General features: G+C 44.2%; 1 long non-coding RNA gene across 1 annotated transcript in view; it reads right to left on the bottom strand.

Annotated features, from left to right (window-relative positions):
• Positions 1-19026, bottom strand: part of LOC310683264 — a 43769-nt gene extending 24743 nt beyond the window's left edge. The window contains exon 1 of the long non-coding RNA XR_014514337.1: positions 18632-19026. This is a non-coding gene — a long non-coding RNA (uncharacterized lncRNA). The remainder of the gene's footprint in view (positions 1-18631) is intronic.
• Positions 19027-23841: the final 4815 nt, after the last annotated feature.

Below are 23841 nucleotides of genomic sequence, written 5' to 3'. Positions count from 1 at the left end.
CACTTTTTACACTCCACAGAGTGGCCATCTTCTCAGGCGGGGCTCTGCTACCACTGGCCATTCTGCGTGATAAAGATAAATGCCAAAGGTCCAGCACTTCACCCTAACCCCATTGCCTATGTTAGGGATCTTAGCATCCACTGAATTTCTGCCTGTTGTTTGCTGTTTTTAAAGGCACATGAGCCCTGCCAGGAAAACAGAGGCGGCAGCCCTCTGCCAGTATCTATTTTGTAAACCTCTTGTTTTAGGCTGTGGGACTATGGCTGGCTCATTCGTTTTGCACTCATTTCCTGTTTCAAAGCCATCTGTGACTTTGAGATAAGATCTCTCAAGCTGGTGGACTTCCTCTTTAGGGCTCCAACATCTGGTTTCAAAATGGCCACCCAAGATCATAGCAGGAGCTGGCTTTGGGCGTGACCAGCGTAAGGACACAAGCCACAAAACACCCACTCAGAGATAGTAGCCACAATTTTCTTTTTTCTTTTAATGTCACAGTTGCAATGTGGCTGAAAAGCAAGGGGACGGGAATGTGGGGGCAAAGGTCCACAGCAAGGAGCAAAACATTTGGGTTCAGTTCTGGTTCAGGTTCATCAGCATTTCTGACTGGTTCAGATACTTGACTGGTTTAAATGGACCTACTCTGAGCATGTCTTGGTTTTATACAACTGACTAGTTTTGAAAAATTACTCAGTAACTGGTTCAGGCACCGACCTGTTTCATAGAATCATAGAACCTTAGAGTTGGAAAGAAACTCAAGTGTCATCTAGTTCAACACCCTGCTGTGCAAGAATTGTGGCTAAAGAATCCCTGGCAGGCGGTTTAAAAACCTCCAATGAAAGAAAATCCACCACCTTCTGAGAGAGACCGTTCCACTGTCCAACAGCTCTAACTGTCAGAAACTTATTCCTAATGGTTCATTGGAATGTCCTTCCTTATAATTTCAATCCATTGGTTCAGGTCCCACCCTTTGGATCAGAAAAAAAAGCAAACTTGTTCCAACTGGCATGGACTGATGCACTCTGAACAACTTCCAAGTTTTGACCCACCAAAATTGAAGGCAAACCCTGCGCCTGGCAGTGTGTTTTGTTTTGCCAATCCCAGGAAGGTAGCAAAAGTATAATGTTTCCTGCATGGCTGGTGGACTTCCTTTGCTGCCACTGTTTTGATTCAAACTGTTCCTCCATGGCTGCTATTACAGGCACATGGATGCTTCTTCCTTCCTGACCTGCATCTCTGATGTCACATCAAGTATGGCCCTTATAGATGTCAAGTTCAGTTCACATTCATAGGGGTGGGGGGAACAATATAATCTCCAAACAGATTTTTTTTTTTTAGTTTTGATTCAAGTTCTGTTACCCCTTTTCTTCACCTTTGCAGGGCAGGCATATCTGAATCTTCTGGGCCTTTTACTGGCACTGAGATGGGGAAGGCTTCATCTGCTGAACAACCACCTGCCATGCAGGTGTTCGGGTCGTGAGGGCCTTGTCAGAAAATAGGCCAACTGAGCCAGGTTCCTACTCTCCAGATTCTAATATGTTTTAGTGATTGGAAAGTATGGGATGAAGGGATTCAATTATCTGGAGTAAAATGTTATTTTGTGTGTGTGTGTATGTGTGTTATGTCTTAAAATACAATTCCATTGGGATGGCATTCTATAGGAAATGCCATTGGGATTCTTTCTATAGGAAAGAACTTGTAGGCTGTGAGAGATAACAGATGTTGAAATAGCATTGCTAACTTATGAAAAGAAAAGAACAGTTGTGCTGTTTATATTTGTTTGTTTTTGGCCTTGGGGGAAGTTGCTAGAAATGATCTACATGGGGTTTCCTGCTATGTCATGAGTCAATGGTGGTTGTTCTTTGCAGCCCTCCATGGGTTGCAAGGAAGTTCAGGCAGGGAAAAAGGAGGATTTCTGAGGCATAAATCCTTGCGATGCTCCTCAGTGGGATCTGGGGAGTTCACTGCATCCTGCAGTGCCGTGCAATCCTGTGTCTGCCAACTTGAAAGGTGGAGCAGGAGCAACTTGGGAGTGTGTCGCTGCCATGGATGAGCCTCCATTACTGGCATGATTTGTGGATGGTTCCTCCTTAATTTGGACAATTGGCTTTAATCAAGAGGCTCTCCTGGACTGACATATGCTAATAGGCTGCAGTAAATCAGCTGCTGAAAGGAGTGTGCTTGGCTCTCTGAAGGTATTTGAATGTTTTTCTGAAGCTTGAGAATCTTTACAACAGTCAAGAAAGGAAGGGGGAGGTAAGGTGCATTGTGCTTTCTTATGGTTTTCAAATGGTCTTTCCTTTTCTTGTCCTTCCCTGCACAATGAAAGAGACATATGTAGCTGTTGCATTGTTACTCTGCCTGACACTTTGAAAAAGAGGGGAGAGGCTTTTGATTTATGATCAAGAATGAATTTAATAAGGTTTTGCTCCCCCCCCCCTCGATTGAGGCTGAATGGATTTTATCAACAATCATTTCTGGACAGGCGTGTTGTCACAGGTATATGGGGGGGGGCAGCGGGAGAGAATGATCTGCAGCTGAACAGATGTGGAAAAAAGGCTGAATTTGAGAAAAGATCAGATCTTGCTCTTAACTGTGTGCTGAGAAAGAACTCCAGAGAGGAATTTAATAGCAGAAAGCTGGAAGTGAACCCTGTGAGTTATTTATGGCTGCAGCTCTTTGCTAATCTGTAAACAGAGGAAGGAATGCAATGTGGCCTTGTACCATTCAGATAAACACTGCAAAGAACAGAACAATGGAAGATAGTAATGAACTCTCAGAACACCAGGTCTGGAACAAAATGTGTGTGAAGGACTACACACGTGAACTGGATTTTATATTTATAAGACATAGCAGAGGTGCTGTTTGTAAGGAGGAAAAAGTGGTCAGCTGGAAGAATGGTTTAATGGCAAGTGATGGATGACAACTGGACACTAAATAAGAAATGATGAGGCTGTGGGGTGAAATGATGGACATATGTTTGCAACAGGAGCGGGAAAACTGATTCTAATAAATTGTATTAAATTAAAGTAATTCTGTATAATTTTTTTTTAAAAGAATGAAAGAAATTATTTACATGGGAAATGAAGAGCCCCCAAAATACTAAAGCATCTCAATCGCACTAATGCAAAAAACAAAAACAAAAACCAACATGGAAATTTAATCAGCACATACAATATCACAAAATAAGAAGAAAATGTTATGAGTTTGCAAGGTCAGTCTGGATGATGTCTTCATTCTTGGGATCCTGTATCTGTGGGGGTAGAATTTATGGTAGCAAGCTTGCCAGACCAGCCCCTTGTCTACGTAATGGCTTAGACTGACTAGCTAAGCACTACAATTAGCATAACCAAAGAAGTTGCTCTATGCCCTAGAACAAATGGGTGGTCCTTCCTGCACCCTCATGTTGCTGTTAGTTAAGAGAGCAAAAGCCAGAGAGTTGTGTGTAAGCAGGGCGAGAAATAGGCTGGAAGCTGGAGACACAGAGACATGCTTGCTCTGTGAAGGATCCAGATATCTTATTAATGGAGAATCAAGGTCTTTGGGGGTGTGGATGCTGTCAGCCCCTCCCTCCTATTCCCAGGTTGTGTATATGTGTAAATAAAATCATATATCCTCCACTAATCACAGACTCTTCATTCTGAGGAAACTGAGCCTGGAACTGAAACTGAGCCTCTCACCACTTGGAGTCTCTCACCACTTGGAGATGTTGGTTGTGTATAACACAAATAAACCAGGAATATGTGAAATATTCAAATGAATCCTGGATCAAGAACCAAAAGTGTTTCTTGTCCAAGCCAAAGCAGAATCTCCTTAACGCACCCTCGTCCAAAACAGAAGTGCTTCAGAGCACTTAAGAAATAGAAGACGTTGGGAAAATGCTACAGACAGGTTCCTGCAAAACCTGGAAACTCCCAAGCTTGGAAAATGTCAGAGTGGGGAGAGAGGTGGGGAGATTTTATGTAGTTGACAGGTCTAGCATCTGAGCAAAGGGATTGGCTTTAGCAGGACTTCCCAGCCACAGTGCCTTGGAAAAGGGATGTTGAAGCAATGATGTTGCCTTGTTCTTATCTGTCTTGTGCCCTTTGCTTGATCGTCTCATGGTGCTCTTGCTTGGGAAATGCTGGACATTCAAGGCCTTTTGCCTCTGGGCCACCTGCTCACGCATCCACTCCCATCAAATCAACTATCCACTTGGTTTCTCTGACATTTTGTGTCAACTGAGCAGAGCTCAAGCCTGAGGCAGCTTTTAAAAATCATAACTCCCTCAGTGGTGTAGCGTGGGTTGTCAGCACCCGGGGCAAGGCAAGTAATTTGCGCCCCCTAACCCGTGGATTTGCGCCCCTTAACCCTAACCCCCAGATGTTGTGCCCGGTGCTGCCGGCCCCCCTGCACCCCCCAAGCTACGCCACTGAACTCCCTTATCTCTGCCCCCATCCACTAAAATGTTGCTGATTACTTTCCTAGGAGCACCTCTATGATATATGACTCTTCGTAAAAATTTTCACATAGACACCATTAAAAAAGAAAAGAAAAATGGCTGTAGGGAGAAAGGCAGGACTTAACAGGAAGCATAATTCCAACTGTTCTACCTACTGTCTTCTCAAAATAAGGAGAGAGTGTTTTGGGTATGGTGGTTCTGTGGAAGTACCAGTAATGATTGTAGGTTTCAACCACACTGTATTGTTTACAGAGCATTTAAGTATTCCAAAAGGCAATGTTTAGAGCTTAATTTATGACCCAAGTTCTTGTTCTGCTTGCCAGATTAATTTAAGGCTTAGGCAAAATTCCCCTCACTTTCCTGAAAATATCCCTCCCCTGATGTAATCTCAGAGCCTCTGTCTATAATCTTTGAGAACTCTCAGAGAACAGGTGAGGTCCCTGAAGACTGGAGGTGGGCACATGTTGTCCCCATCTTCAAAAGGGGGAGGGGGAGAAGACCCAGGTAACTACTGACTGGTGAGCTTGACGGCAATAACAGAAAAGGTCCTAGTATGCAAAACTAAATAGTCATTCTGAGAGTACTTTGAAAAGGATGCTGTGATTACCAGCATGGGTTTCTCAAAAACAAGTCATGCCAGAAGAATCTCATTTTTTAAATATAGTTACAAGCTCGGTGGATCAGGGGAATATTGTGGACATAGTGTATTTTGATTTCAGTATGGCTTTTGACAAAATTCCTCATGATAGTATTGCTGAGAAGCTGGTAAAATGTGAGCTGGACAAGGTAACTATTAGGTGGATTTGTAGCTGGTTGACTGACCAAACCCAAAGAGTGATAACTAATGGTTCCTCCTCATTCTGGAACAAAGTGGTAAGTGGGGTGCCTCAGGGCTCCCTCCTTGGCCAGTGATTGTTCAACATCTTTATAAATGTTTTAGATGAAGAAGAAGAAGAAGAAGAGTTTGGATTTGATATCCCGCCTTAATTGAAGGGATGCTCATCCAATCTGCAGTTGACACCAAACTGGGAGGGGTAGCTAATGCTGCAGAAGACAGAATTGGAATACAAGAAGACTTTAACAGATTGGAGAATGGGCCAAAATCAACAAAATGGATTTTTCTAGGGGCAAATGTAAGGTTCTACAGTTAGCCAGGAAGAGCCAGCTGTGCAAATATAAGATAAGGGACCTAATATTCTTATTAAGTTTCCATTTTATAACAATTATGACACATTCTTATTATCCACTTTATACTTTTGCTCTTATGAGCTTGTCGACTTCCCTCCCTCCTGCCTCTTGGTTTTCAACATTAATATTATATATCATAGCATTTGTATATTTTCCAATTTATGTTTCACTAAATAAAAAATCCCAACTTATAAATAAATATAAAAAGGTAATAACAATTGTCATTACAAGTCTTCTTACAACCCTGCTAGAGTTGTTAGTTGTTTACAATGATCCTTCAAATATTGTATAAATTCACTCCAGTCTTTTTGGAACGCTTGATCATTTAAATTGAGAATGTGGAACATGTGCAGAGGAGGGTGACCAAGAGGCTCAAGGGTCTGGAAACCAAGCCTTATGAGGGACAGTTGAAGAAGTTGGGTACGCTTAGCCTGGAAAAGAAGAAACTGAGAGGAGATAGGATAAAGATCTTCAAATACCCAAAGGGCTGTTACACAGAAGATGGAGCAAGCTTGTTTTTTCCTGCTCTGGAGGGCAGGACTCAAACCACTGGATTCAAGTTACAAGAAAAAGGGTTCTGACTAAACATCTGGAAGAACTTCCTGATGGCAAGAGCTGTTCAACAGTGGAATGGACTCTCTCAGAAGGTGTTGGACTCTCCTTCATTTGAAGTTTTTAAGCAGAAGTTGGATGGCCATCTGTCATGGATGCTTTAGTTGAGATTCCTGCATCGCAGGGGGTTAGACTAGATGGCCCTTGGGGTCCTTTTCAGCTCTGCAGTTCTATGATTCTATTATTGAATGTATGTGAATACCACGTGCTACTAATATTACTGCATTTGAACTTCCATTTGGATTTTGTTTTTTCATTTTAAATTATTTTGTTTTCGTCACCACATGTTCATATTATTACTGTGGATCTGGCATTCAGAAATAATGACAACAGCTAAACACTGTTGTACAGGTCACATCTATGTGCCCAAAGGGGTTCTGATTGCAAACAGAGTATCCACTCAGACATTAACCGGGGCTGAAACTTTTAAGTGGCTAGTAGGTGAAAGCTGAAATTATTGGGTGTTTTCAGAAAGGTTCCCCCAAAGGTTAAGAGAAAACAGAGTCGGCTTGACATGGTAGGTCAGAATGTCGGCGTCTGGGCTAGGACATTCTTCCATTGTTTGGAGACACTGGTTTTGTGCAGCTGGAACATATCCCCAGAGGCTGTGGTCCAGTGTCGTGGCTCGTGGTGAAGGCTGAGCTGTAGGAACAATGGGACTTTTATGACAAAGTTTGAGCACACTCAGCTAATGTGGGTCTCAAGGGATTATGGGAAGCGTAGTTCCTGAGTTCGAGAAGTCTGGGACATTTTGCACACTCCTCCCTCTCAGGATTTGGGGGTATTCTAGAGTATGCTTGGTATGTGAGTTGCTCAACATGTTTGAAGCTGGGCTTTGTAATTGAGTCTCTGCTGGGTGAACATTTGTTTGCCAAGGTAGCTGATAGTATGTGGGGGGCAGAAGGGGAATGGGTCACGGTCACAGGAATGACAAAGGGGAAACTTTGCAAGAAGAGTTTAAAAGCAACAATAACAACATTTTATTAGTTTTCTAAGGACAGTAACATTAACAAAAATAAATAGGGCAGTTATGTTACAATGCAATTTAGACATCCCAGTAGGTTTCACTGTGATATATGTAACTTATGTCAGTTGTGTCCAGTCTAATCCAGTGTCTCCGACCACAGCTAACAGCAATGCTTTTGTGCAGCTGGAACATATCCCCAGAGGCTGTGGTCCAGTGTCGTGGCTCATCCAGCCTTGTTCCTTTTGTGAAATAGAGGCAAGTAAAGAAGCCTTCTCTTCCTGAAAAGTGTCTTTGTGCTTTAATTTGGTTTCTTAGTTTCTCCATCAACTACACGGTCCATATTTGTCTGCACCAATCCTCTCCCAGGGTGTAATCCACTATAGTGATGCTTCTTCTAGCCACCACAAAGAAGATCTTTGTGTAAGATGAGATTTAAGGAGGAACATGATGGTGGTGTTTTGAGAGCTCATGTACATTCAGATCCCAAATCCCAAATGACATATATTTGACTTGTTTCTGTTTACCAGGACAGTCACACTTTACGTAACATAAGACGAGCCTGCTAGATCAGATCAACAACCCACTTAGTCCAGCATCCTCTTCTCACAGCGGCCAACCAAATGCAAGCAGGACTCAGACACAAGAGAATGCTCTCCTGCTGTGGTTTCTAGAAAGTGGTATTCATAAGCATTGCTGCCTCCAACTGTGGCGGCACAGCACAGCACAGCTATCATGGCAACTAACCATGGATAGTCCTCAACTCCATGCATTTGTCTAATCATCTTTTAAAGTCATCTGGGTGGGTGGCCATCTCTGCCTCCTGTGGAAGAGAGTTCCATAGTTTAACTATGTGCTGCATGAAGAAATCATTTCTTTTCTGTGTTCTGAATCTTCCAGCCTTCAGCTTCTTTCAGATAGTGGTGATAGTGTGGGTGACTTCAGAAATGCAGTTCCTGAGAACCCTTTTATTTGCTATCCTGGGTTGCTTTCTGACAATCAGTTTATTCAACATGCATTCTGATTTGTTTGCACAAAGTCTGAGGGAGGTTTAGGCCCAGCGGCCCCTAACCCACTCCTCCCCTGCCCCCGAAATGCCTCATTTTTGTGGTTTTTGCTGGGCACTGTGGGTTAAACCACAGAGCCTAGGACTTGCCGATCAGAAGGTCGGCAGTTCGAATCCCCGCAAGGGGTGAGCTCCCGTTGCTCGGTCCCTGCTCCTGCCAACCTAGCAGTTCGAAAGCACATCTGGCGGGAAGGTAAACAGTGTTTCCGTGTGCTGCTCTGGTTCACCAGAAGCAGCTTAGTCATGCTGGCCACATGACCCAGAAGCTGTACGCCGGCTCCCTCAGCCAGTAAAGTGAGATGAGCGCCACAACCCCAGAGTCGGTCATGACTGGACCTTTTTACAAGAGGAATAGAATAGCTCATCAACAAGCCAAGGGACTCAAACCCCATAGTGACCCAATCCTTTTTTTTTTTTTAAGGTACCAAGGGTATTTTGTGTGGCATTCTGGCTTCCGTCTGTCTGAGGCCCCTCCCTTCATTTACTTTCCTTCATTGACTGAGCACTTGCACCAGGTTTGAGGAAATGAACAATGCCCCTTGAATGCAAAGTTTCTCTCTGAGAAGCAGACATAACCCCTTAACAACAGCAATGTAAACAGAACCCAGTCCAAGGCAAAGATCTCTGAAATACCTCGAGGCTGTTACCACAACAATTGTATTTACTCACTTTCCCAATAAATCCTTAACACAGGAGCAAGTACAAGCTTGACTAGCTAAACAAACCTTAAGATTATTTGCAGACCTGCATGTGGAGAATACACATAAAGGGGCCAAACATCTTCCCAACAGTTGGGTACTGACCACAGCAGTCTTGACCTCCTGTGTTTCCTGAACTTGCTATGTCATTGTCATTGGTTGCAAAGCATGTGCCTGCTAAGTGAGTTGTCTGGCTGTTGGAGAAGATTAAGAGCAGGACAACTGTGGCTGGGCCAGCAAACATCAGTGACCACATTGGGTCAGCTAAAAATCCCAGTTGGTGACACATACTCACAAGACTGCTGCCTTCAGATGACAGGGCCTATCATGTATCAAATGAAGTTAATCTGCTTTTAGTGTTGCATTTTAATGCTGTAATCCTCTCTGGGGTGAAGGGTGGGTTATAGATAGGTACAGACAGTGACCAATTTATGCACATGCGATTGACATACAACTTCATATGTGCACATCGCAGTGACCTGGAAGTGCCTGGAAAGGGGAGCAGAAAGCAAGTGCTCTGCATCTTCCTTTAAGATATGTGCTATGATCCTTCTTTTTTAAAGGATGTAGACTGGGGCCTTCAAATGCATTATATGGTCCTCTTTTTAACCAGCTGAATTATTATTTTCTTTATTTTATGTTGGGTCAAGATGCAGATCGGTGACTAGTGAAATATTACTACTACTACTAGCCTTTTTTGGCATAAGTTAAAACAGTCATAAAATCATAAAATCATACAAAGTCATCCAAATACACTGATAATCCAAACACATTCAATATATAAAAGACTAGATAGCCACCAGTGAATAAATCAGGCAACTTTAGATTTAGCTTTTATTTTATTCTGACAAAGTAATAATCATAAATAAATAAGAATAAAAATGTGCACCCCACCATCGAGACCTCCCAAAATTTCAACACCTCTAGCGATGGTTTGACCCCAGTCCATTTAAAATAGGTACATTATGGACAATACAAAATTCTATAAGTTTTAACCCCACTCTGTTAGTTAATCTATCCTTAGAAGAGTGGGGAACAGACAGCAGGGTAGGTATTATATCTATTCCTTCAAAGCCCAATTGGGATTCAATATTTTGGTTGTTGGTCCCAATTCACACATTTAAATTGCCTGTAGTAATAAATTGGGCAGATGGAAGTGTTTTGGATAGAGAGAACATAACATCTGACAACTTGTCCCAATTAGCAGTTGGAATGAAATATTGTAAATGACCATCTATTATTGTTTCCATTGATGTTTTGTTGATTTTACTGCAATTTTGTACGAAACGTAGGTTGTCAAATACCACCAGTTATTCCATATAGCCAAGACTGCACTTGTACAAGAGGCAGCCTTTGCAAATTGGATTATGGGGTCACGTGATAGCAAATGCAGAGGCAGAGCATAGCCATCGTGGCTAGGAGCCATTGATAGCCTTGTCCTCCATGAATCTGTCTAATCTTCTTTTAAAGCCATCCAAGTTGGCGGGCATCACTGCCTCCTGTGGGAGTGAGTTCCACAGCTTAACTATTTGCTTGCTAACAAATGCAGGGCATATTTTACTCCCCTGGCCAGCAAGTACTTTAACTGGAAGGGCACTCTGCAAAGCTGGGGAACTGAAGCTAACGGAGGCTTTCCGTGTGGCTCCAGTGGAATGTGAAGCCCTGTCCAACTTCCTGCCTTCTTTGTAATTCCACCAACCACACAGGTAAAGTAGATTTGGATTGGGTTGCAGCAGTCAGAAGAGACACTCCACATTCCTTATCCTTTATGAGCCCAACATTTTCCTTCAGCAAAGTTTTGCCAAGTTAGGCCTTTATTTTTTAAAACAACCTGGAGGGGGGCGGGAATCCTGTTTCGTAGGTGCTCCAATTAACTCTCCCAGAAATTGCATGGTTTATCAAAACTGGATATCTTAAAGAGCCACTTTCAGCAATATAACAAGGAGTGCCTTATGAAGGGAGAGAGGACTGTGAAAAACCCCCACAAAGCTTTCCCTCTCCACAAAGACTGACTCTTTGTTTATTTCTTTAGTGTGGGTGGCAGCTTGCCCAAGTAAACACAATGCTACATAAACACAAGAGATTGGTATTTATGATATTACATCAACATCCTGCAAATGGGGATTAATTGTTGTGGATAATAATACCCAGCAGCAGGAGAGAGGGAGCCATGTTGTGTTACCCCGAGTGAAAAATAAAAATAAAATTTCAATAAAGTTTTAAAAATAAAGTTCAGAGCTGAGGTGTGGCCTAAAACAGTGAGATCACCATTTCTCACTACAAATGCCACAGAAGTGCCTTGGAGACAACATGAGCTCCCAAGTCATCTGGTCCAAATCGCTAGGGAGACCTCTTGGAGGAAAGGGCTTTGGTCTCTGCAGAGAAATCCAGTCCAGGAGGACTTACAGGAGGCCAAAGGCAGCTGGAACAAAAGCCCACTTGGGGGGTTCTTTGCCTGGTCCCCACAAGAACCTTTTTGACTCCATCTTGATCCCTGCCTTGATCCCTTAGTCTTCCCCATTGTCCATGTAAGTCTCAAGAGTGGCAGCAGCAATGAACCTGGCAGGAAACCTGGAGCACCCATGTGGCTGCCAAGTGACTCTCTCCAGGTTGGAGAAGACCAAGCTGCACGTAGTTATACAGAAGAGAGAAGGCAGGGCAAGAACTGGCTGTTGTTGCCTAAGTCTCTCAGACACCTCTGGACCTTTCCTGAGTTAAGAGTTCCCTCTGGAGCTCAGTCACCAGCAGTTCTTTTGCTCCATTTCTTCCTGGCTCAGCTCCTACTCCATGTATAGCTCTGGCGTACCCACCAGGTCAAGGGCCACAAACACCAGAATTTTTCCTGCACAACCTTCATTCATAAAACTCTGCTTAAACAGCTCTGCCCCCAAATGGATTTAGGACCAGGTGTGAGGCCGGTGGCCCCTGGGTGGCCCCAGTTCAGGAGGACTGTACACAGCTCTACTTTTAGCTCAGTCACTTAGCTGTTTTACAGAGGAGAGTCCTGTGAAGGAGTTCTCTGAAGCGCTGTTGGGTCCAAGTCCAAAGATAAATGCCCCCAAAATAAGAGCAGGTGGGGTGCAGGGGCTTGAAGTTGCCCAAGAGCAGCACCTGAACAGCGGACCAAGCAGGCAGACAGGTCACAGTGAGATGGTATTGTGTTTTTATTCAAACTGTAGTATTTCTAAATTTGCATCTCTATGTATGCTCTATGTAGTGTCATGCAGATCTGCACCTTTATTCTGCCCTCTCTCTTGTTCCTATATTTCCTTCCTTTGGGGGGGGGGATGCAATGTGGGAGATACCAGGGGGGTTCTTCGTGATGAGACTGCATGTGTATAAAAGGGGTGTTATTTTGAATCCTCCCCACCAGAAAAATCTTGCAAGCAGAAAGCTAGTTGGAAAACTAGAGCAAGGAGGTTCTGGACCATACCTAAGTGATTTTTCACTTAGAGGTTCTTTTTTGTTTGTGTTTTGTTTTTGCACTAAAATATAAGGTTCTTCTCAACTGCAGTCTGAAGCTGCACATTCTACCACAAAGGACTCTTTCACTTTGTTCTACTGCATTAGGAGGCTAGGACTCAGTTTTAGCTCCAGTGCAGTGTTCTGGAACTCAGGGGAAAAGTTACAAGTTATGCCAGAGTTTGGAAAGCTATGTAAAATTTATTCAACTCATCCAGACTGTTGGTTATATATCATGCAGTAGGGAGGTGCAGGGGCTATTGGTGACGTCTGTGCTGGATGGATTACGTTTTTAATTTGTGGGAGGTGACTCTGGAACAGGTGTCGCTGGAATCAGATTAAAAGTGCTAACAATCCATGCCGAGGAGTGATGTGTAGCCAAGGAAACTTGTCTTTCTTCTTACACACATAGACAATAATCTTGTAGTACCTTAAAGATGTCCACTTTGTCTTCATAGGTCAGAGAGCCACCTGAGATGTGACTCAGAACTGTAGTTGCAAAGGTGGCCTAAGTAGTTCTCTTCCCCATTTTATCCTCACAGCAGTCCTGCGAATGTTAGGCTGAGAGTTAGTGACTGTCCTAGGGTCACCCAGGGACTTGCATGGCTGAGTGAAGATTTGGTCTCGCCCAGGTCCAAATCCAGCACTCTGCACCACACTGGCTCCCCACCCATAGTCCTTCATTACAAAACAGAGAGTTAATCCATTGGAATATTCCATAAAGTTGACAGAAAGGAGAGTCAACCTGATCTAGCTTTAATTCTTCAAAGCCATCCAATATTGATCTTTGTCAGATCAGAGTGGTGAGGAACTCGTCAGCATCTGATGACACACAAAGGCAGATATATTTTTAATTAATGCTTATGTAAGCAAGCTAGCTTCAGATTATGACTAAACAAGGAGCCCTTTCTAATCAACTGGATTTGACTCCAAACAGTCTCACTGAAGTATTCTTACAAAGTTCATATTAATAAAGCCCAACAGTTGGGAGGCCTAGATATTGCATTGCAACATGCCTTGCCTCTTTCCTCCCTTGAAAAATAATGAGCACAGAGATCATGCTGGTGTTTGAATGTCAGATTATGAACTATATCACAAAACTGAGGCAAATTGGCAAAAGCGCAATTCCCCCTGCAAACCTGCATGTTGTTATACTTTCACCTATTACCTTGTTTGTTTCTCTTTAACCAAGTGCCCTAAAATATATTCCAAAGATACATACATTGAATACAACAGATACTTCTTTTCCATTCTAACTGCCACCTGGATATTTGCATGGCAGCTGTGCTCTGCCTCCATGGCACATCAAGTACCTCTCTCAGTTCAGATGGAACAGAGAGAAAGAGTTGGGTGCCATCTGCATATTGGTGACGCTTCACTCCATATCTCCCAGTTGCAGCTCACAGTGGCTTCACATGGGGAGGCAAGATGGAACCCTGCAGGACACTACAGTGGTACCTCGGGTTAAGTACTTAATTCGTTCCGAAGGTCTGTTCTTAACCTGAAACTGTTCTTAACCTGAAGCACCACTTTAGCTAATGGGGCCTCCTGCTGCTGCCATGCCGCCGGAGCACGATTTCTCTTCTCATCCTAAAGCAAAGTTCTTAACCTAAAGCACTATTTCTGGGTTAGCGGAGTCTGTAACCTGAAGCGTATGTAACCTGAGGTACCACTGTACAGGACAATTTCCATGGCACTGGAGAATACCCCTGCCATAAATACCTTCTAGAAATGGCTCTGGAGCAGAACCACCGAAGGACACAGTGCATAGTTAAGCTATGGAACTCTCTCCCACAGGAGGCAACTTGGATGGATTTAAAAGATGATTAGACCAATTTATGAAGGATAAGGCTATCAGCGGCTACCAGGCATGCTGGCTATCCTCTGGTCAGAGGCAGCAATGCTTCTGAAACCCAGTTTCAGGAAACTGCAGGAGGGCAGAGTGCTCTTTTGCTCAGGTCCTGATTGTAGGTTTCCCATAACCATCTGGTTGGCCAATGTGAGAACAGGATGCTGGACTAGATGGGCTACTGGCCTGAGCCCACTCAGCCAACTAAACAGTCTGTGATGGCGACTCTGCATTGAGGCCAAATGTTGCCAGTCAGCAAAGTGTGACGAAGCTTTGGAGTGCATTAGCCATTCATCCACAACCACAGGCATCTAATGAGTATTGTTTATGTGCCATCAGCAGTGGGGCATGCTCAGGCTTGAAAGACAAGTACACTGACCTTCCCTTCATAATCGTTTACACTCCTTGTTTCAAGGACTCCACCTCAATTATTCTTATGAGTCACTTTATCTTGAAGGAGGGAGAGATTTATTTTTTTTAAAAAAAACTGAGGAAATTATCAGGTTCCCAAACTTAGGACAGAGTCCTTGAGATGAAAGGAGTCTGTGCCATGGTGAAAGGAATGATAAGCATCACATCACAATGTGAAAGCATGGAAACCGTGAGAGTGGCAAAAGTCGGATAATGGTCAGCATTTGTACCGTGCTTTTGCATGTCCAAGGGACGCGGGTGGCGCTGTGGGTTAAACCACAGAGCCTAGGACTTGCTGATCAGAAGGTCAGCGGTTCAAATCCCCATGACGGGGTGAGCTCCCATTGCTCGGTCCCTGCTCCTGCCAACCTAGCAGTTCGAAAGCACCTCAAAGTGCAAGTAGATAAATAGTTACCACTCCGGCAGGAAGGTAAACGGCTTTTCCATGAGTTGCTCTGGTTCGCCAGAAGCAGCTTAGTCATGCTGGCCACATGACCCGGAAGCTGTACGCTGGCTCCCTTGGCCAATAAAGCGAGATGAGCGCCGCAACCCCAGAGTCAGTCACGACTGGACCTAATGGTCAGGGGTCCCTTTACCTTTACCTTTGCATGTCCAAAGCACTTCTGCGACATTTATCTTGATGACAACAACCTTGAAAGGTGGGCTATCATTTTTATATGACATGTTGCAGATAAGGGTGGGGGTCTTGAGGCTGATAAATTGTAATCTTCCTACTGTATGTCAGGGGCTTCATGGTTCATAGCTAAAGTGCTTTTGGTTCTGGGGCAGTGGCTCCCAAATATTTTTGCCCATGGACCACTTGAAAATTGCTGAGGGTCTAAGACTCTAAGTGAACCACTTGATTTTTCTGCCTGTAATAGCATAGAATTCAATTTGTAATTCAATGAAATACAATGTAAGAAATAAAAGAAGCAATAAAAGTACACTGAATAATCAATATCAGTATTCAATTTGATGGATGTGCTGTCTTCCATTGTTAACCACAAATCCATGGACATGCAACAGATTATCTGAATGAAGTTCACAGACCACCGTCTGGAAACCTCTGCTCTGAAATATTTCAAAGAATTTCAGTCCAATTCTTCATGCCTCTTGTATTCAACGAGCTGAGCTCCAAGCTATGTATGATTCAGTGCTAGAATTCTCATTTGTGGGGAGTGGAGTAGAGGAGCCTAATTCTCCTACTTTATTATTATTATTATTTACATCCTTTTTCAGAAGGTTGTAGGTGGAGAGTAAGGGATAGGGCTAGTGGCTTTCATTAGGGCCCAACTACTCTTCACACCCACACACCAAACAGCTAGTTTTGAACCCTTATGGTCCAACTAACACATCACATTACAACAAAATAAATGAGACAAAGATGTGGCAACTTCATTATAAATCGGAATGCTTCTATTGAAAACTGTGAAAAACAATTTGAAGCAGGCTTCTGGTTCCTGTCCTTTGCCATGGGGATGGCTCTCTCAACATTGGAGGTTGAAAAAGGGGTTGGAAGGGGTTATACCGTCCCTTATAATGGGCATGGGAGGTACTGGTGGTCGCCTAAATGGCTCGCCCCCTCATGGATCAGCATGGGGACAGGTGGAGGCACTGGGTGCTACACACTTTGCTTGATGCGGACCCCCCGAAAATTGCTATTGGATGCAGAGGTTCTCCTAATAGTTGGGTTTTAAATGGCATTAAGAATAGGCATGCACCGGAGGAGATGGAGGTTGTAACTGCAATCAATCAGCTGCATGGAACTGAGATTTGAAATTGGGAGAAGATTTTATCCTGTACTGGAGGTGGATGGAGGAGGAGGGGCCCTCTCTGCTATATTTTATGGAAGTTTTTACATTTATGATTCGGCAACCCTCTCCTAATACTGAATTTTAAGATATACAAGTGAGGATGTTTTGATGTACAATGTAACATTGAGAGTTAAAAGAAGATGCAAAGCTGTGTGCGGCTTGAAAGGAGTAAAGGGGGGGGGGAGAACCTGGTTGTTTTGTTTGGCAGGATGTTGCGGGGAGTTAGAGCCTACCCCCCCCCCGAAAAAAAGATTGAAAGAGATCATGGAGATGTTGAGATCTAACCTGGGTTGTTGTTGCTTTTAAAGCAAAATGCTATGGTAGCAGCGAAAGGAAAGTGGTGTGAGGGCTTTTTGGATGTTGGAAGAGGAATAGTACTGTCCCTTCTGAGCCAGAGGAAGACATGGCAAATCTCTGGAACTTGTAGATTCTCAGTGTCAGTAGAAGGGAGGGATCGTCTGTTGTCGATTTGGAACTGCTTGAGTATTATGGGAAGGAGCTGAGCCAGAGAAAGAAGAGGGTTTAACCTTGAAGTTGCAGCTCTGCCGCAACCAGGCTGGAATACAACAGTGGGCGTAAGGAGATAGCCCCAAAGGCCGCAGGAAAAAGGAGAGACATGTAAGGCAAAGAGACTAATAATTGACTTTTGGATGTAGCACATCCAAAAAAGCTATGGTTCCTCACTTGAAGCCTTTTTTTGGAAGTTAAATAATATAATAACATGAATAGAAATCATTAGGAGTTAATTATGTGATAATTTTTGAAAAATTGAATGTAATAGAAATCAATAAGAATATGAAACACAGTATTATTAGATCATAAAGATCCATCAGGAATGGTACGCGGGAAGTCTCTTAACAAAATTGTATTAATTTGGAACTAATCTGTGTAACTGGGTTTATATTGGAAAATCAATAAAAATAATTGGCACTGAAGCAGGAGTCTGGTGTGCCTACTGAGAAGTAGGTTCCACTGAGTTCAATGGGGCTTACTCCCAAGTAAATGTGTACAGTACTGCAGCTTTAGATGATGCTGATGATGCTGAGGCTGATATTTGTTAGCCACTTTACTCACAGAGGGACCCAAAGCAACATACATTATAACCAATTAAGAACACCCAATAAATATCTAAAAACACAGCTATACAGATAAAAGGCAGATTATACTCTACTAAATGAGACCACAATGCTACCCTTCAAATTAAGGGCCAAAAGCCTGAGTAAAGAGAAAAGTATTTACCTGGCATTTTAAAATAGAAACAGACGGTGCTAGGCATACTGTACCTCCCTGGAGGGAGAGCATTCTATGAACTTTCCTTATAATTTTGATGAAATGTTGAAAATGCATATTTGTTAGTGTGAATGCACACTAACCACCCACCCACCTACTTTGCTGCAAATTTAACTTCTACCATTTCTACTCCTTGTTAATATTTATTTATTGCATGTATAGCCCACCTTTTGTCCAGGGAGCTCAAGGTGGTATACACAATACTTCCCCTCCTCATTTAATCCCCACAGCAACCCTGTGAGGTAGGTTAGGCTGTGAGATGGTAACTGGCCCAGTGAGCTTCATAGCTGAGTGGGGACTTCAACTCTGGTCTCCCATGTCCTGGTCCAACACTCTAACCACTACACGAGCCTGACAGATAGGTGATTTGAAACCAGAAAAAAAATGCCAGAAACAAACCAAACAGGAATGAGCATACTCAGTAGTTACAGAATGCTGTCTGGCTATTGAGAGAAAACATGGAAAACAGGGAGGAGCAACTGAACGGAATGCAGAATACCACATTGCAGAAAAAGTATTTCCAAAGGACAATAGCTAGAACATTTTTGGCAAGAGTTTTCTATTTGTAGGTGGATACGCATTCACCCCTTTCTCTTTTTTCAAGTATATATACTCATTAAGAGATTCCCTGTTCTACTCAAATATCAGTCTATATCAGTGGTTTTCAACCTTTTAAAATCCATGGCTCCTTGACCAACTACATTCTTTCGTCTCTGAGCTGTGTCCCCCCCCCCTGCCCCAAAGAGAGGCGCTTCCTCACACTGCCCCACAGGGGCCAGGGAAGAGGATGCCCCAGCCTTAGTGGCTCAAAGGAGTTGAATGTGAAGCCAGCACCTTACCTTGGGAGGCAGCAGTGGCAGCAGCAGTCACTGCCAGGCTTGCATGGCAGAAAGGCTACCCTTCAGCACTGGGCACTCAGCTCCCAGGCAGGCATGGCACACAGCAAGCACAAGAAAGACCAGGGCAGCACCCACTTGCCAATCCATTCCCAGCAGCAAGGGCTGGCAAACTGACTGGCTGGGCTCCCTCACCCACTTGCTTGCTTACTCCAAGGCTGCCTCAGCTCCTGGCAACCAGCACCCCCTGGCCAACCACAAAGGTACCATTCGCCTGCAGAGCTTGTAGCCAGGGCTGCTGCAACAAACAGCTGTGCAAGCCTTTGGGAGGCAGAGAAACAAGAGGTCATCAGAGGAGAGAGGGAAGGAAAGAGGGACAGAGGCCTGTATTGCCTGCGGCATCCCTGACCACCATTCAAGGCACCCCACTGGCTGAAAACCAATGGTCTATATATCTTCATTAATGGCATGAGCAAGTTTCATGAATGCACATACTTCAAATTCAGTAGATGGTATCAGGAGGGAGAGGAACGGCAGGTTGCAGGTGGCAGCTCGCTGTTCCTTGATCTTGTCTGCATCAAGACTCTAAGGCCTATGTGAAACTTTATAGCAGGAGTAGTCAACATGTTGCCCTCCACATGTTGTGGCCTACAACTAGCATCATACCTGACCAGGTTGTTTTTCTTTCTTTTTTTGCTTCCTGTTTGTTTGTTTTTTAAAAAGAAAAGAGAATCTGCTGCCCTTTAAACTATGCTAAGGTAAAGGGACCCCTGACCATTAGGTCCAGTTGCGGACGACTCTGGGGTTGCGGCGCTCATCTCGCTTTACTGGCCGAGTGAGCCGGCGTACAGCTTCCGGATCATGTGGCCAGCATGACTAAGCCGCTTCTGGCGAACCAGAGCAGCGCATGGTAATGTCATTTCCCTTCCCACCGGAATGGTAACTATTTATCTACTTGCACTTTGACGTGCTTTCGAACTGCTAGGTTGGCAGGAGCAGGAACTGAGCAATGGGAGCTCACCCTGTCGCAGGGATTCGAACCACCGACCTTCTGATCGGCAAGCCCTGGCTCTGTGGTTTAACCCACAGTGCCACCCACTAAACTATGCTAGTCTACTGCAAAAAAAAGAGGGGGGAAAAGAGTCTTGTGGCACTAGGAAAATGAACACAATTATTATGACACAAAATTTCATGGACCAGAGTCAACTTTCATTAGTCCACAGAATTTTATGCCCTGATACGTGACCTTGATCTAGAATGGGACAAACACAACTTTCCCCCCTTCTTTCTGATCTTTCTGTGGCTTTCAATACCATTGATCATTGTATCCTTTTGGATTGGCTCCTTGGGATGGGAATGCCCCCCCCCCCAATTTGTAGTGATTCTGATTCTACCTACGGAGCAGAGTTTAGAGCACGGTGCTTTTCAGACCTCTGAAAGATGTGCTATGGGATGCCGCTGGGCACCATTTCCCCCCAGCGTTATTTAACACCTACATGAAACAGTTGGAAGCAGTCACTGAGGGATCGGGGGCAAGTAGCCATCATTATGCTGATGATACCCAACTCTGTTTCTCCATAACATCTGAATCAGGAGCGGCTGCGCAGGCCCTGGATTGGTGTCTGGATGCAGTGTTGGGATTGTTGAGGGAAAATAAGCTGAGCCTGAATTCTGGCAAGACAGAGGCTCTTAGGATGAGTGGTCTTATGCTTGAGAAATTTATCCATCTCCAGTTAATACAGAATGCTGCTGCACACTTGCTTACAGCAGTGAATGTCTCTCAGCATATTAAACTTGTGCTCAAAAATCTGCTCTGGCTGCCAGTTTGCCACCAGGCTGAATTCAAGATGTTACTACTGATAAAGCCTTTAATGGCTTGTGGCTAGTTTACCTAAGGGTTCGCCTTGCCCCATATGTACGGATTTGATCTGCAGAACCTTCACGCCTACAAGTGTTATGTAATCTCCATCACAAGTCAAGCCTTTAGTGTGGCAGCACCTATACTTTGGAACTCCCTGACTCTTGACATTAGGCAGGCATCATTATTGCATTCTTTCAGATACCTGCTGAAAGTGGTCTTGTTTTGGTGGACCTATTCAGGTATATAATTGGTTACATGTTTTGTTGTGTTTCATTGTTTTAGAAGTTTTTCACCAGTTTTTAAATGTGTTTTTTATTTTATATTTAGTTGTGGGTGTTGTTTTTTTATTACAGATGTGTTTGCCACTGAGAGTTCCTTTGGGAGGAGGAGCAGGATAGAAATTTGATAAGAAATGATACATAAAATAAATGCATTGGCCTTTAAGGTGCCTTTAAGGTGCCACGAGGTTTGGTGCAAATGGTGCCTTGTGCTGCTGGTGGGCAGGAGTGTGCTGGAGGAACAAGTAGCCTGCCTTGTTGCAGTTTGGGGCAAGCATTAAACTGCAGGTATGAAATGTTGCATGTGTGAAAGAGAGTGGTATGTGAATGGCCTCTGTGGGTACTTTGTGAGAGCAGCAGGGAGAAGAGGATGTGTGGCAGAGCAGCCGAAGATTGACACAGAAATAAATCTCACACCCATGAATTTCTAGGGGGGGGGGTCCTTTTTTGTCAGTTCCTCTGCAAAGTTCCTCCTTACTCTCTGGGCTGGAATTGGAGCTGGATTGCTGCCTGACATGCCCTACTTTCAAACAGATTATTTAAAATGTCACAACAACTGGGATTTTAAATGTTCTCATGAAATGGGTCAATGTTTTAGCTCCAGAAAGAGCCACAACAGTGGCAGAGGTGGCTTTGGACCTCTGGCCCTATGTGGTGGCTCCTCATTCTTACTGGATGGCCTCCAAACTATTTGTGCTCACCTTTTGAACTCAGCCCTGGCAAATGTCAGAGATGGAATGTGAGGACAAACCAACTAGGGCAGGGAGGCATCGACTTGGAATTCTATGTGGTCAAGTGAATGTTGCATTCCCCCCGTCTCTTGACACTGACACAGCACTAGACAAATATTATTTGCACGGAAAGGATGCCCATTTTTTTACACAGAGAGATGCATTGCACAGCTGAAGGCAGCGCCCAGCCCATGAAGGGGAGATCTAGGCAGGATGCCAGTGCTTTGCAAACAGACAAATTTACGAGCTTTCAGGTACAAACAAGAGTGAATTGTTTTGAAGGTCTGGACTTTTAATATAGCTCTGGAGATACCATCAACCCACACATGCCAAAAGAACACCCTTTCTACCTTGGAGCAAAATGCAAAGCAGTACAGGGACAGCCCAACCTAATAGCCTCCAGTCTTCTGGTGCCCTCCAGATGTTTGGGGCAACAACGGTTCCCCACGCTGGCTAGGACTGCCCCCCCCGGGGGGGGGGAGTTGTACTGCACAGCTCCCATCAACCCCAGCCAGCACACTCATGCTCCCTTCTTCAGTCATAAGAACATAAGATAGCCTGCTGGATCAGGTCAATGGCTCACCTAGCCCAGCGCCCTGTTTCCACAGTAGACAGCCACATGCCTGTGGGAAACCAGAACCTGAGCATCATAGCTGTCAACTTTCCCCTTTTCTTGAGAGGAATCCTATTCCGAATAAGGGAATTTCCCTTAAAAAAAGGGATCAGTTGACAGCTATGTTCCAGCTACTGATATTCAGGAGCATTGCTGCCTCTGTCAGTGGAGGCAAAGCACAGCCATTATGGATAGTGGCCAGTGACAGCCTTACCCTCCTCCATAAATTAGTCCAATCCTCTGTTAAATCCATCGAAGCTGGTGGCCATCATTGCCTTCTGTGGGAGTGAGTACCATAGTTTAACTCTGCACAGCCCAAATAAGTCATTTGTTTTATCTGCCCTGAATCTTCCGACTTTCCCTTTCATTGAATGTCCAAGAATTCGGGGGAATAAGAAAAAAATCCCAGTATCATGCAGCTGTTCTCTCAAGGACTGATGGGGGCTGTAATCCAAAACGCATAGAAGGCACAGATCAGCACAGGCTGAGGGATCAGAATATGTGTTTACAGATATCTCGAAATGCTCCTCTCTCTTCTTGAAACTGCTCTGAGTTTGCTTCAATGGGGTCTTCTTGGAATCTAATAATATGTGAAGCATCCCCATTACCCCACCCTCCACCCCCCAGTTATGTACCCTCTGATCCATCAGTTTCTTTTCCAAGTTGGCTAACCCTTGCTTTTTGATATGGTATTTAAAGGCTGCCAGAGTAGATTAAAAAGTGTTTATAAAAACATCAGCATAGTAATAAAACAAAACAGCAGAACAGTTAAAAAGTGTCAGCATTAATAGGGTGAGATCTGACAGGCTCTATGCTTTTTTTTTATTTTGAAAATTTTAGGATGCCTGGGCAATAAAGAAAGTCTTTTCCCATCAAACAAGCATCAGTCTTGGCGCCACATGGATCTGCTTGGGGCGGATATTCCCTATCAATATAGGGGAGGGGGTCACAGCTGAAAATACCCTATACCATGTCCCTGTGTGCCTGACCTTTGGAGGCAGGGAATGCACAGAAGATCCTCTGGGGATGAGTTGGTCAGAATCAAGGGGTAGGAGGTATTTTGCTTGGTCTCTGGGATTCGCTAGGTTGACCACTTACATATTGATACAACAGGAGGCAGATTTGCATAAGATTTGTCTGTGCTAAGAGCCAGGCTGACCCAAGGAACATTTGGCTCAACTCAGAACCAGCCCCAAATCACACTCCTGCCCACCAGCAGCACAAGGCACCACCTCAAAACCTCTAACGTTTAGAGGTGGTGTTTCTTTTAAAGGGTTCAGATGGTAAGCTGCTCTGTTTAGCTGCACCTGTGTGTTCTCCTGCTGGGAGTAGGCAGGTACAATCAAAGCTCCTTCTTCTCATATGATATGAGTCCTCTGACTGCCCCAGAGCATTCCAGGAGGTCTGACCTGAGTAAGATCTGTCTAGAGGTGTCCTCATCTGATCTGACATAGACCCACCTATTGGCCTACTCCAACCACTACACTGCATCCTTACTCTATTGACAAGAAAAAGACAGGCAGTTAGGCTCCAGCTACTTATAGCTTTCCCAGCCAATCCAGAGGCTTCATACAACTGCTGGCCCACTGCATTGGCTGCTGTGACACCTGTCTAGCCCCTCCTGTGCAGCTGCACCATTGCCAGGTTGCTCACCTGGCCACTGGCTGGAAAAGCCCCAGGATATAAACCCTTTAGTCCTGTTAATGTGCTGCTGTCAGCCCCGCAGGAAG

The sequence above is a fragment of the Podarcis tiliguerta genome (genome assembly GCF_965153285.1).
Source record: "Podarcis tiliguerta genome assembly, chromosome: 8".
Taxonomy (NCBI): Eukaryota; Metazoa; Chordata; class Lepidosauria; order Squamata; family Lacertidae; genus Podarcis; species Podarcis tiliguerta.
The sequence above is the reverse complement of the archived record's forward strand: the minus strand, read 5'-3'. Positions and strand labels throughout refer to the sequence as shown.